Raw genomic sequence first — 13,050 nt, 5'->3', positions numbered from 1 at the left:
CTGTTTCTTGTTTCCCTAGGTCTGTTATGGTTATCATAGGTTTAGTTCTTTGGCTTTGTCATATGGCTTCCCTGTGTTCCATGTTATGTCCACTGTGATGTTTTTGTACCATGTTTCAGGTTCCTATGTTCTGTCTCCCCAGTTGCTGTTAAGTTTGCATGTTTAGAATTCAGTCAGTGTGTTTCCTGTTTTACTTTGAAGGTCCATGTCTCATGTGAGTGTTTCTAGTTTTGCTTCCCTTGTCTCGTCCAGCCTGATTACTCCCAGCTGTGCCCTCCTTCTGTGTCTCAAAGCCCTGTGTTTCTCTTTGTCAGTGTCGTAGTCCCCCTCATGGCTGTGTTTCCCTGTGTGTTAGTCATCCATGTTCCAGTTTAGTTTTCCATACCATTCTGCAATAAAGCAGCTTTTTGAGTTTAATTTCATTGTCGTGAGTTTTGCGTTTGGGTCCTTCTCCTGCCTGTACACAGCCGAAACATGACACAAAAGCATAAATACAGAATGTAATCCTTACAGGATGTGTCATTCATAACAGCTATGTATGAATATCTTCCCTTTTAAACAATTAACTCTCTTAGTCATCTGAAGTCAGCAGGTGTGCATCATCTGCGGGCTCTAATTTTGGTAGTGCACATTATGCATGCTACTTCTGCTGTGGTCATCTAATTAAACCTTGCACAAACACCACCATAATCTTACAATCATCTGAGTTCACATGAACACCACACTGATTGCTTTGTATTCATTACTCTTTACGACATCCCATGCAATTAAAGCTACAGGAACATGGATTATTCTCAGGGCATACTGAAAATCTGCACAGTTTGTGTTTAAAGTTCTCTTCCAGTTATACACAAAATATACATCTATATCAATATATCTTATTGGGTTTGTGTTTGTTTTGGTGGTGTTTTTCACAAAGAGTTAGTATGCTGTATAAAATGTAACAGAAAACTGTCATGATCCTGGGTCGTTGACCCAGCGTTTTGTGTTTCTTTTTGGGTTCATCTTGTGTTTGGTGTTTATTCTGATTCTGTATTAATTCTTTGGGTTGGTTGTCATGTTTATTATCCCTACCTGTGTCTCCCCTCTGTGCTCCGTTCAGGTCCCTGTGTTTTTGTTGTAAAACAGTCTGTGTGTTTCCGGTTTTACTTTGTAGGTCTGCTTCTCATCATGTCCATTAGTGTCAGCTGTGTCCACCCCTGCATGTCATCTCCTCAGTACCTAGTGTGTATTTATAGTGTGTGTTGGCTTCTGTTCATCGTTGGATCGTCTGTGTTTCTTGGTGTAACTACGTCTCTCTGCCTTCTCCGCTCCCCGTTTCATGCTTAGGTTTGTCATTTAGTTTTCCCAGTCTAGGTTTTTTCAGTCATTCGTCTTTTCTCACTGCCTGTTCAGTCGCTCCACTTCTGTAAATAAAACGTCACTCTCATCACCAGTCAACTGCCTGCATTTTGGGTCCTTTTCCTCTTATACCACACGGCTCACCCCGCCAGCCGTGACAAAAACACAATGTGATAACTTGCAAAATCCATAAACTCACATTTAGAACACAGAACCACATGCAGCACACCTCAAAAGAGTTGGGACAGGGGCATGTTTGCCACTGCAAATTGTTTCATCGTTTCAGTGGGTGAAAAGTCTGAACTGCAGGCAGGCCAGTTCAGCATCCAGAGTCTTCTACTGTCCTAACAGATGCAGTATGTTTTTTAGCATTCTTGCTGAAAAATGTCAGTACTTCCCATATATATTTCAGAGTGGACCGGATCGCACGTGAGACAATATGTTGCTTTAAAACTTGTATATACTGTGCCTTTCAGCATTGATGGTACTTTATCCAGATCTGCAAGCTGTTAGTTTCCAGGCAATAATGCAAAATCTTGAACTGAGCAGTGATAGCAAGTCAGATGGTTGCTTTGCTATTTACTCCAGAGAATGAGAAATCCATGTTTTCCAAAAGGAATATCAAATAATAATTATTTTGGCCCCAGAACAGTTTTATACTTTGTCTATTCTAAATGAGCATTCGGACCTGCCAGGACTGAGCAGGGGCATTGAAGCTGGAGGAATGGGCGACTCAGAGTCCATTTGCCCCACAGTCATCAAAAGTTAGACCACTTAGGGTGATGTTATGGATGTCACTGGCTGGGGACTCTGACACTGAAAACCTAATCTCTTTTAAAGATAAAGAGTCCTTTATTGTTGCTGTACTCAGGCATTGCACAGTGAAACTGGAAAAAATGGAGAACTAATAGCTGCTGCGTGTGTGCCCCGCCATCTTTGCAACCCAAAGAGATATGTGGCTCCTTAGCAGATGGGGCTGGACAGGGAAGCAGTAGCTTGATAACTGCATCGGTGACGGCATGTGCAGGCAGCCTGAAATTTTCATTCATTTCATTTCATTTATTTATTCATTTTCAGGCACAACAAATACCTATATTGAACATAAAATACACAAAACAAAAAACAAAAATGGCAGAAATGGCAGTGAAGTTAAGCTTTTCTGGTCCAGGAGCATAATTGAGTTGAACAGCTGCAGTGACAGAGAGAAGCTTGACTGTAGAGGTGAGGAGGAAGTGTGTCCTTCAACAGAGTTACCAGTGTTTGATAGTTCACACTGAAGGGCTTTCCTACAGTGTCTAGTAATGCACAATGTTTTCATGAAATGTAAGCATCCAGAACTTCTAACTGAATTACCTTGTGATATGGGTTGTGGGATTCCTTCACACCAAGTGAGTATTTTTGATTTAGGCTCCTCAAATGCAAAACCTGAGTCCAAAGGGTCCATTGTTTGGTCAGATTGTACTGTTATGTGTGCTGCAAAAAAAACCCAAATGCAGAACACTTGATATAGAACTAAAAAAAAAAAAACAACAACAAAAAACTTTATTTAGGTGGAGTAAGGAAAAAGGCTCAAGACACAGGTGATCTGACAAAGTATGAAGTAGACACTATGACTATATACACACCGAAGGTAATGAGGCCAGAGTGGGAACACCTGGAGAACAAAATACAGCTGAACTAGATCTAATAATGAGACATGCTGTAGCAAATAAAACTAGACCTGAGGCATAGAAGACAAATGACTATCAAAATAAAACACTGTAACATAGTAGAGAAACATGTAAGACAGTGCGAAATACATAACAAAATACAACAAGATGCTTAAAGAGGCCAGATTAAGTAAAAGCATAGAATCTAATAGGAATAACTCTAGACGCACAGAAAACAAAATACAAAGTAGCAAAAGTCAAAATACAGAGCAATTACTATGATGAAATTAGGGAATTAAAAAAAACCTGTGACACTATAAGCTAAGGACTCCTAATAACCAAAACAGGCACATTTTAATTTAAAAAAAAATTCAAGGTCAGAAGACTCAAAATTTCAGCTTTCAAAAGAAGGGCTTTGATGGATTTCCATGACAGCATCATGTCTATTTTAAATTCAGTGTCACCTGAAAGTACAGGTATGCACTGAAAAAATGAGAATTGGCAGGCTTTTGAATTTGCACAAATGAATTTAGTTAATGCTACACAAGCCTCTCATGTTTCTCTTATTTACATGATTAAATAAAGTACCATTTACTTGATTATAAACAATACTGAGACTACTCATTTTTCTTGCATTGATTTAAAATGACTAAATTAGAATACTAAAACCATTGTAATCATGTTTGACCACAACCGGAAATGATGCAATATATTCAAAGACAACAACTAAATGTGATTGGATAATAAGACCTACCTTATCCAATAAGACGACAACATAATTTAAGGAGAGCGCAATTGACCGCCAGATGCTGGAAGACTGTTCAGCCACATGCAACCTTTGGCACTGAGTCAGGCATAGTGAGAAGGTAAGTAATTTAAATACATTTGTTTTAGTTGGGTACATTTTCACAGAATTGTTGTAGCGCATGCTATATGAAACGTAATCTGTAATGCATCTACATGTTGTTTTTACAGTGCTAGCTAAAGTTGGTATTAGCTTTGTGGCTAAAACTGAAAAATATTAACAAATTGCACATAGTCGGGAGAAAGCAGCTGTTGTGGGTCAGATATGGAATTTATGCATGTGACAGAGAGCACTGACGTTTTTATGGCTTAGCAAGTTAAAACGTCACTGAGAGAGCAATAGTGTTTGTGTTACTCGTGCTAGCTATGGCTACATTGGCTAATTAGTCTGGCTGTAACCGTCAGAGTTTCAGAAGCTGGGAGGGCCACAGTGCCATACCTTAATTATTGCTGATGACATGCACTCAAGTTATAATAAGGATCCTGCCACCTTAGACGTGGGTTTAAGAACCTGTGCCCATAAATGCCAAATCATTTTTCCATTTAGTCATTGTTTTAGGTGAAGTGTCACTTACTTGACTATTCTATTGGTCACGGCCAAATAATACAGCAGATATCTACAAGGAGATAAGTTTGTTCAACAGACTATGTCTTATTAAGTGATGTATTGTGAATTTTCCAACATCGGCCCAAAACAAATTAGGACCCTTTCCCCCCCTCTTTTTTTCTAGTTTGTGTAGAACATATGTGAGCTGCTTCTCAAAACATTATGTATAAATGAGGGAAAGATTGGTACTTTAAAGAAACCATTGATGCTCTTCTGGACTGGAATACCTTTTTTCAATTAAAATTAATGTTTTTTGTGATGGTGGAATTTTTACCTTTATGATTACAGAAGTCAAAACATCAGATGATGATAGCTTACCATCTAAACTCCCCATCTCTTGGCAAGTCTGAATTAGAGAGCTCAGCTGTATCGGCCTTTCTAGTGGATTTGCTTAAAGAGGAGATAGCTTAAGTCATTAGGTACATATTCCCTGACATTCTAGAGGTCAACCTTGCACAGTGTGTGACATAAAGAGTATAACTTATAGAAATGGAATGGTACTGGCCCAAAGGGCAGCAGGTGGATTGCCAGAATACTGAAAAACCATATCTGCATTGTACCACAGCATATTCTACATTGTCAGAGAGCTTGGTGGCTGGTACAGAGAGCACGACAGAGCTTTTGAGCTCCGCCCAGTATCCACAAGAATATTCACTCTCGCTTCACTCTGTGAACTCCTTGATACTTATCCATTGGTTGACTATGAGATTGGATCAGTCCACATTGTGACTTTAAAAAGGCATATAGAAGTAAAAGGTGTTCATATAAGTGTAATAGGTTCAGTCGCATGTATTTCATTAGATAAATTCTTCTTTTTTATGTCTGATCTTTATAACTTTGAGTATTGGGTATGGATAGCTTTATGAAAACTAAACTGAAAGGATTCTTTCTGAATATGTAATTCTTTTTTGCCTACAGAGTCCTATGGGGAGTCCTATGGTCCTAAAGACTGTTTTGGCTGACAGAACCTGTCGAAGGCTCACTCTCTAATGGAGCGCCTGAATCAACTGAGGATCTCATCGTTGAAGTCAAGAGACAGTGTTGTCTTCAGGGCAGTTTCAGACTTCAGTTTATGGATTCCTTGTTTGGGAATGAGTTTCTTAACCTTACCTCAGTTTCAGAAGTAGCAGACAAGGGGACTCTTAAAGCTATTGACATGTCAAAGCCCACAACATGGACATAAAAAAGAGTAACAGAGTTGGTGAAACTCAAGATGGAAAAGACTTTTTCATACAGAAGACATGAAGTTGTTCGTGATGCACCAATGGTGGAGGCTTTCATGGCAAGATGGCCTGCTCTATTTGATTTCCATGAGGTAAGGTTTGCCTCATACACGGTGTTCTTGTGGTATTAGCCTAAAATGGTTAAGGCACAGTTGTTATTTGACAGCCCATTTCTTCAGCATGAGTGATTGCGGCCTTCTTCCAGGTATTAAACCTTTGAAGCTCATTTCTCTGTGCTCATGTTTTCAGATCAACGCTGAGTTTAAGAGAATTGCCACCATCCCCCCTCAGACAAAGTTCCTGGCTCAGCTGGATCTCCACTTGGACAACCTGGTGAAGTTGGTCAACAGAAGAGGAGAGCTTGGACTAATACTGAAAAGAATTGTGGCATAAATGGATAATGTAAGTGATAAAGCCTCAACATTCACTTAACACGATCCTCTTTGGATGAAATTTTATAATTGTGGAAGATTTCAAATGTTTCCCATGATAAATTCTCTCATTTTGTATTTTTACATCTGCTTGTTTTTTTTAACCTTCACTTTGTCAACTTATTATTAATTGCCAGTAAACCTATTATTAATTTGTGTGCCTTTACTTTAAAAACATTAATGTAAAGTACACTATTAAAACTTAAATGAAGGACAAGAGCTGAATGAAGATGCTAATTACATACATTTCATTTCAGTGTGAAGATGTTGATGCTGAGTGTGTTAAGGGAGTGTGTATCTACATGGGTGAAGACCCTGGCATGCTTATCCAGGAGTATGTGGTATGTACTTGTGTTTTTTTTTTTTTTTCTTTTTGGACTTTCCACAGTGTGTCATATTATTTACTTGGAAATGACTAACATGGCTTCTTTTTTACAGGGCATGGAAGAACGTGCCATCAGTGAGACTGTTGAAGACACCACTGTTTGAATTTATCTTCTTAAAGAGCAAGCTTCAGCAGATGAACAAGAGTTGTCCTTGCAGGCATCAGGGTGGCGAAGACTTTGGATAATGTAGCATTTGCTGTGATAATGCTATTTGGACTCATGTATGCATTAAACCTTGCCTACCCTGCTGACCTTCGCTACAACTTTGACGTTTTCCAGAAGGTTTTCATGGAACTGGATGGAGCTAAACTCTCTAAAGTTCTTGCTTTCAAAAACCATCTGTTTCATTGAGAAGTCAAAGACTGCACTTCTGCAATTCTTTGCAGTTTTTCATTTTGTGTTCAGTAATGTTATACTGCTTATGTTTTTATTGCTTTCCCCTCGTGTGACTGCAATGCAGGATAATTTTTCCTTTTGGTATCATGTTGTAAGAAATTTTTACTGACAATTTTTAGCAATATGTTCTAAGTCAACCTTAATGTCCTGCTTACATGTTTAAAATGAAGATTAAAATTCATGTAGGTGTTTGGTATTAGTTATGTAACAATGTCATTTAAGGCTCAACTTAGTTGAAATCTTATACAGGTAAATACATGTACAGAAGCTGAAACTGTTGTCAAATAACACACAAGTTATATTTGGGTAAATCTGTTTATTCATAAAAGCGTGTTGCTTTTTTTTCAGGTAGTCTTAATTTAGTTTACATTTTCAATTGTGTAATTAATACAAATGTTATATGTAAGAGATGACAGGATCATCTATAAGCACATTCTTTTATTTGCTGCTGAGGTCAGTTTTTTGTGAAATATTTGCAAATATATTCTCAAATTAACTTTTTCTTTTAGTTATTTCTGCAGGCTATCTTTAAAAATGTGTTAACAAGTTTATATGGATGCGATTTTAGACTTGTTCATGGCAGAATTGCTGCTTTCACTGCTGTTACAGTTTAATAAAGGTGAATTGTTCAGTAGCACTCACAGTCTTTGCCTTTTTTGTCAATAATAATCAGTTAATATTTCAATTGAAAAAATTAAGTAGGATTTAAAGCCATAATTTGTGTTGCAGGAACATAATTGCAATGTGTTTACATTACATAATATCATTGCGTAACACTGGCAAATAAAAATAAGTTGGTGTTAAACATTAAAATATATTGACATTATGCAATACATTGATATTATGATAATAGATTAATATTAGTACATCAAACATGATTTTTTAAAGTAATCTGATGTAGATAAAATACTTTGATCTGACAAGCATTAATTACTTGAGGGAAAGTGGAAAATTAAGTCAGTCATACTTATTCATATTATGTGGGACCGATGTACACAATAAAATCAAGTAAATTGAAAGAACTTTTTTTTTCAGTGTGGGAATACTATATTGATTTGCAGATTGTCCCCTGTGTACAGAGATTTCTCCAGGTTTTCTTGAACTTTTGATGATATTAATGTTGTAGATGATGAGATACTCAGTCTTTGCGATGTTACACTGTGAAAGATTATTTTGAGATTGTTCTACAGATTGCTCCACAGAAATTATCTAGATATAATGTTTTGGGGTTTGTTTGTTTTTTTGCTAACTCTCTAAAATGCTCTTTTTACATTCAGTGACCTGTTGCTCAATTAATGTGAACCTGATTAGTTGCAATATCTTCCTCTAGCTGTTTCTTATTAGTAGCACTTGCTTTTCCAGCAAGTGGTATTGACAAAAAAATCCCCCTGTCTCAACCTTTTATGTCTCACTTTAAACATTTGATATGTTTTCTATGTTCTATTGTGATTAAAATATGAATTTATGAGATTTGTATGATTGCATTCAAAGCAATGGGTTGGAGGTGGAGTTCACCACGTGTTACCTGTACATCATAAGGCAACATGAATTTTGGAACATAGGAATTAAGCTCAGGCACCCAGAGAAACCCTCCACAATCCAGCCAGAAACTAGAATGTTTTTACTTTAAGGTTTTAGGACTACTTACTGTAATAGTATGCAAGTACTACGTAGTAACATATTAAAAATCATACATTATGATAAAATGATAAACATGAAAGGCAAATGTTTTCTCTCTTCTTATATAATCTTACCTTTGCTTCCACATACTCCCACACTCCTCTTTTCACTTCAACCTCTTTCACATTGCGTATGGATTGTGTTTTAAATTACAAAGTGATGTTGCACTTGAATTACGAGTAAGAATGAAGCTATAAACCATGCACTTGCCAGTGAATATACCCTGTAAATCATCAGAATAAATGCTAACTGCTGTGCATTCTATTGCAGAGATTTTAAGACCTTAATTTCATGAATGCAGTGGCTTGACTCTCATCAATATCAAATAGGCCAAGACATGATAAGCTATGCAAAACCCTAATTTGAAAGGTTTTGCAATCCTCATTAGGCTTGAGAAGGAAATTGTTTTTGTCAGCACGAGAGGAAATAACCTCTATAGTAAATGTGCTGTAATATTTTAATGGAATACATGCATCAAGAGTGCATTTCTGGTAGGCTGCTGAAAAGATGAATGTGATATGGAAAGAACACCATAGTGACCTTGATCATACAGTATAGTGTTTGCTTTTTAACATCAGATCGTGTGATGTGGTTCAAACTGAAATGGACTGATTTCTAGTTTTTGCACAAAAGGCCATTTCTAATGAAATTTGGTTGTTACTATCTACAATTTAACCTCAGAAATTATAGTGATGAAAATATTATATATATCTTTATAACAAATGATCATTATTCATTACGGCAAAAAATACAGGATAAGAAAAATATGAAAAAACATTAAAAGAAAAAAAGCATTTTGACTCCTTACTTTTTTCCTCATGTATCAGATGTCTAATATCAGAAACAATCTGTTAGTTACTGCATTACTTTCCTAAAAACTTTGTAATAACATATTGATATTATAATTATAATTAAAATAACAATTTAATAAATTCAGCTGGAACTGTATTGACCCTATTAGTGAATAATTATATTATAAAGCACATAATTGTTATGGTTAGTGTTTTATACAGTATGCTGTTTTTAATCAGCTTGTTGTGTGCTTGGTTCCTGAAAAAAGAATTATACTCCACACAGCAGATTGTGACAATAATGATCTGTATTCTGGTCCACTGCTACATTAACTAGTAACTTGATTTACTCCTGACTACTATGTACATTAATAATATTTGCAACATGTTAACAAAACAAAACAACAACAACAAGAAAAATGTTATTTAGTAGTAGTTTAGTAGTTCATTACCGTCTTCACAATTATTAACATAACAACAAAATAGACACTACGCAAGTTTAAAATGTTGTAACCATCATATTCATGCCACATAAACATTTATAATTATGTTTCTGTTTTTTCTGTGCTATTAAAGAGTTGGATACCTTGAAACTGTAAAGAACTGAGTCTTTATTACTTGACTCTTGACCTGTGTATGGAAAGATAAGCTAACAGCAAATAAATATTAATGCACACTAACACAGTTTTATGGATTAAAATAATCCTGTAACCATGTAAATTTGTGACCACGACCCCCAGAGAATGACATCACATGATTTACACAATTTATATATATATATATATATATATATATATATATATATATATATATATATATATATAAAAAAAAACACCCAGCACGCCCCTGCGGGCGGTTTATCCTTCAAGCTCGGGTCCTCTACCAGAGGCCTGGGAGCTTGAGGGTCCTGCGCAGTATCTTAGCTGTTCCCAGGACTGCGCTCTTCTGGACAGAGATCTCCGATGTTGTTCCCGGGATCTGCTGGAGCCACTCGCCTAGCTTGGGAGTCACCGCACCTAGTGCTCCGATTACCACGGGGACCACCGTTACCTTCACCCTCCACATCCTCTCGAGCTCTTCTCTGAGCCCTTGGTATTTCTCCAGCTTCTCGTGTTCCTTCTTCCTGATATTGCTGTCATTGGGAACCGCTACATCGATCACTACGGCCGTCTTCTTCTGTTTGTCTACCACCACTATGTCCGGTTGGTTAGCCACCACCATTTTGTCCGTCTGTATCTGGAAGTCCCACAGGATCTTAGCTCGGTCATTCTCCACCACCCTTGGGGGCATCTCCCATTTTGACCTCGGGACTTCTAGGTTATACTCGGCACAGATGTTCCTGTACACTATGCCGGCCACTTGGTTATGGCGTTCCATGTATGCCTTGCCTGCTAGCATCTTGCACCCTGCTGTTATGTGCTGGATTGTCTCTGGGGCATCTTTACACAGCCTGCACCTGGGGTCTTGCCTGGTGTGATAGACCCCAGCCTCTATGGATCTTGTACTCAGAGCTTGTTCTTGTGCTGCCATGATTAGTGCCTCTGTGCTGTCTTTCAGTCCAGCTTTGTCCAGCCACTGGTAGGATTTCTGGATATCAGCCACCTCCTCTATCTGCCGGTGGTACATACCGTGCAGGGGCCTGTCCTTCCATGATGGTTCCTCGTCTCCCTCCTCTTTCTTGGGTTTCTGCTGCCTGAGGTATTCACTGAGCACTCGGTCAGTTGGGGCCATCTTCCCAATGTATTCTTGGATGTTCCTTGTCTCATCCTGGACTGTGGTGCTGACACTCACCAGTCCCCGGCCCCCTTCCTTCCGCTTAGCGTACAGCCTCAGGGTGCTGGACTTGGGGTGAAACCCTCCATGCATGGTCAGGAGCTTTCTTGTCTTTATGTCAGTGGCTTCTATCTCCTCCTTTGGCCAGCCTATTACCCCAGCAGGGTACCTGATCACGGGCAGGGCGTATGTGTTGATGGCCCGGATCTTGTTCTTACCATTCAGCTGACTCCTCAGGACTTGCCTGACCCTCTGCAGGTACTTGGTGGTTGCAGCCTTTCTAGCGGCCTCTTCATGGTTCCCATTTGCCTGCGGGATCCCCAGGTACTTGTAACTGTGCTCTATGTCTGCAATGTTGCCTTCTGGTAGTTCAATCCCCTCAGTTCTGACTACCTTCCCTCTCTTTGTTACCATCCGACTACACTTCTCCAGTCCGAACGACATTCCAATGTCATTGCTGTATAGCCTGGTAGTGTGGATCAGTGAATCGATGTCTCGTTCACTCTTGGCATACAGCTTGATGTCATCCATGTACAGGAGGTGGCTGACAACTGCTCCGTTCCGTAGTCGGTATCCGTAGCCAGTCTTGTTAATGTTCTCACTGAGGGGGTTCAGGCCTATGCAGAACAGCAGTGGGGACAGAGCATCTCCTTGGTAGATCCCGCACTTGATGGTGACTTGTGCTATGGGCTTGGAGTTGGCCTCTAGTGTTGTACGCCACATCCCCATTGAGTTCCTGATGAAGGCTCTTAGGGTCCCATTGATCTTGTACAATTCTAGGCATTCCAGTATCCAGCTGTGGGGCATTGAGTCATAGGCCTTCTTGTAATCAATCCAGGCAGTGCACAGGTTGGTCAGTCTGGTCTTGCAGTCTCGGCTGATTGTTCTGTCTACCAGTAGCTGGTGTTTTGCGCCTCTGGTATTCTTGCCAATTCAGACGCCCCAGGCAGGAATCGATATATATATATATATATATATATATATATATATATATGTGTTTCGCTGGATAGCGTAGTGGTTAGACTACACGAGGTACAACACAAATGCTACGGCAAGGAGGAGTCAGGACGCCAGGTCAGGGGGGAGATATCATCACCCCCACCCGAGATTGGGTATATAGCCCCAAGTGTGATAGGAGAAGGATCGTTGAGTGCGAGAGGAACTGACCTGAAAAATAGGATCATGGCCAAGCTTGAAACCTGGATCCCCCGTAGCCGGTTACCAAGATTACGTGAAGTACCCTCAGAAGGTCTGCTAGATGATGTTAATGCAGCACTACGGGCAATACCTACAACCACGATTACCGACACTAACAAGCTGATCTACAATACGGCAGCAGTGATCAGTGAGATGCTTGGCTACAAGTTGAACAGCCACAAGGGGCAGTACCCTCCATGGAGAAGGAGGCTAGAGGGCAAGATCAAAGTAGCACGGAGAGAGGTTAGCCAACTAACGGAGTTGCAGAAAGGTGCGACGAATAAGGTGCCTAAGAAATACAGCAAGCTGTCCATACCTGAGGCCTTGGAAACTGCCAAGCAAAGACTCACAGCCTTGGCCAGCCGCTTGAGGAGGTACACCAGAGAGATAGAAGGCAGGAGAATAAACCAGCTGTTCTCCACAGAACCAGCAAAGGTGTACTCTCAGTGGCAAGGGAACAATAAGAGAACAGCACCACCAAGGCTGGAGACGGAGCAATACTGGAAGAGCATATGGGAGAAGGATGCAACCCATAACGGCAATGCTCAGTGGCTAGAGGATCTGAGGGCAGACCACAGCGACCTCCCTGAACAGGGTCCAGTAACCATCACAGTGGCAGATATCCAAGAAAGGGTCTCCAGTATGAAGAGTTGGACAGCACCAGGGCCCGACATGGTTCACGCCTACTGGCTGAAGAAGCTGACTGCACTCCACGAGCGTCTGGCAGCACAAATGAACCAGCTGCTAGTTAACGAGAGACACCCGGAATGGC

General features: G+C 39.6%; 2 long non-coding RNA genes across 2 annotated transcripts; both read left to right on the top strand.

The window, feature by feature from the left end:
• The first annotated feature begins 3,809 nt into the window (after positions 1–3,809).
• LOC308392589 lies at positions 3,810–5,910 on the top strand. Its single transcript, XR_013970840.1, has 3 exons — positions 3,810–3,856; positions 5,320–5,716; positions 5,874–5,910. It is a non-coding gene; the product is annotated as an uncharacterized lncRNA (long non-coding RNA).
• On the top strand, positions 5,904–6,967 carry LOC308392588. The gene is made up of 3 exons (XR_013970839.1): positions 5,904–6,026; positions 6,313–6,396; positions 6,494–6,967. It is a non-coding gene; the product is annotated as an uncharacterized lncRNA (long non-coding RNA).
• Positions 6,968–13,050: the final 6,083 nt, after the last annotated feature.

This window comes from Rhamphochromis sp. 'chilingali', assembly GCF_963969265.1.
Source record: "Rhamphochromis sp. 'chilingali' genome assembly, chromosome: 2".
Lineage (NCBI taxonomy): Eukaryota > Metazoa > Chordata > Actinopteri > Cichliformes > Cichlidae > Rhamphochromis > Rhamphochromis sp. 'chilingali'.
The sequence above is the reverse complement of the archived record's forward strand: the minus strand, read 5'-3'. Positions and strand labels throughout refer to the sequence as shown.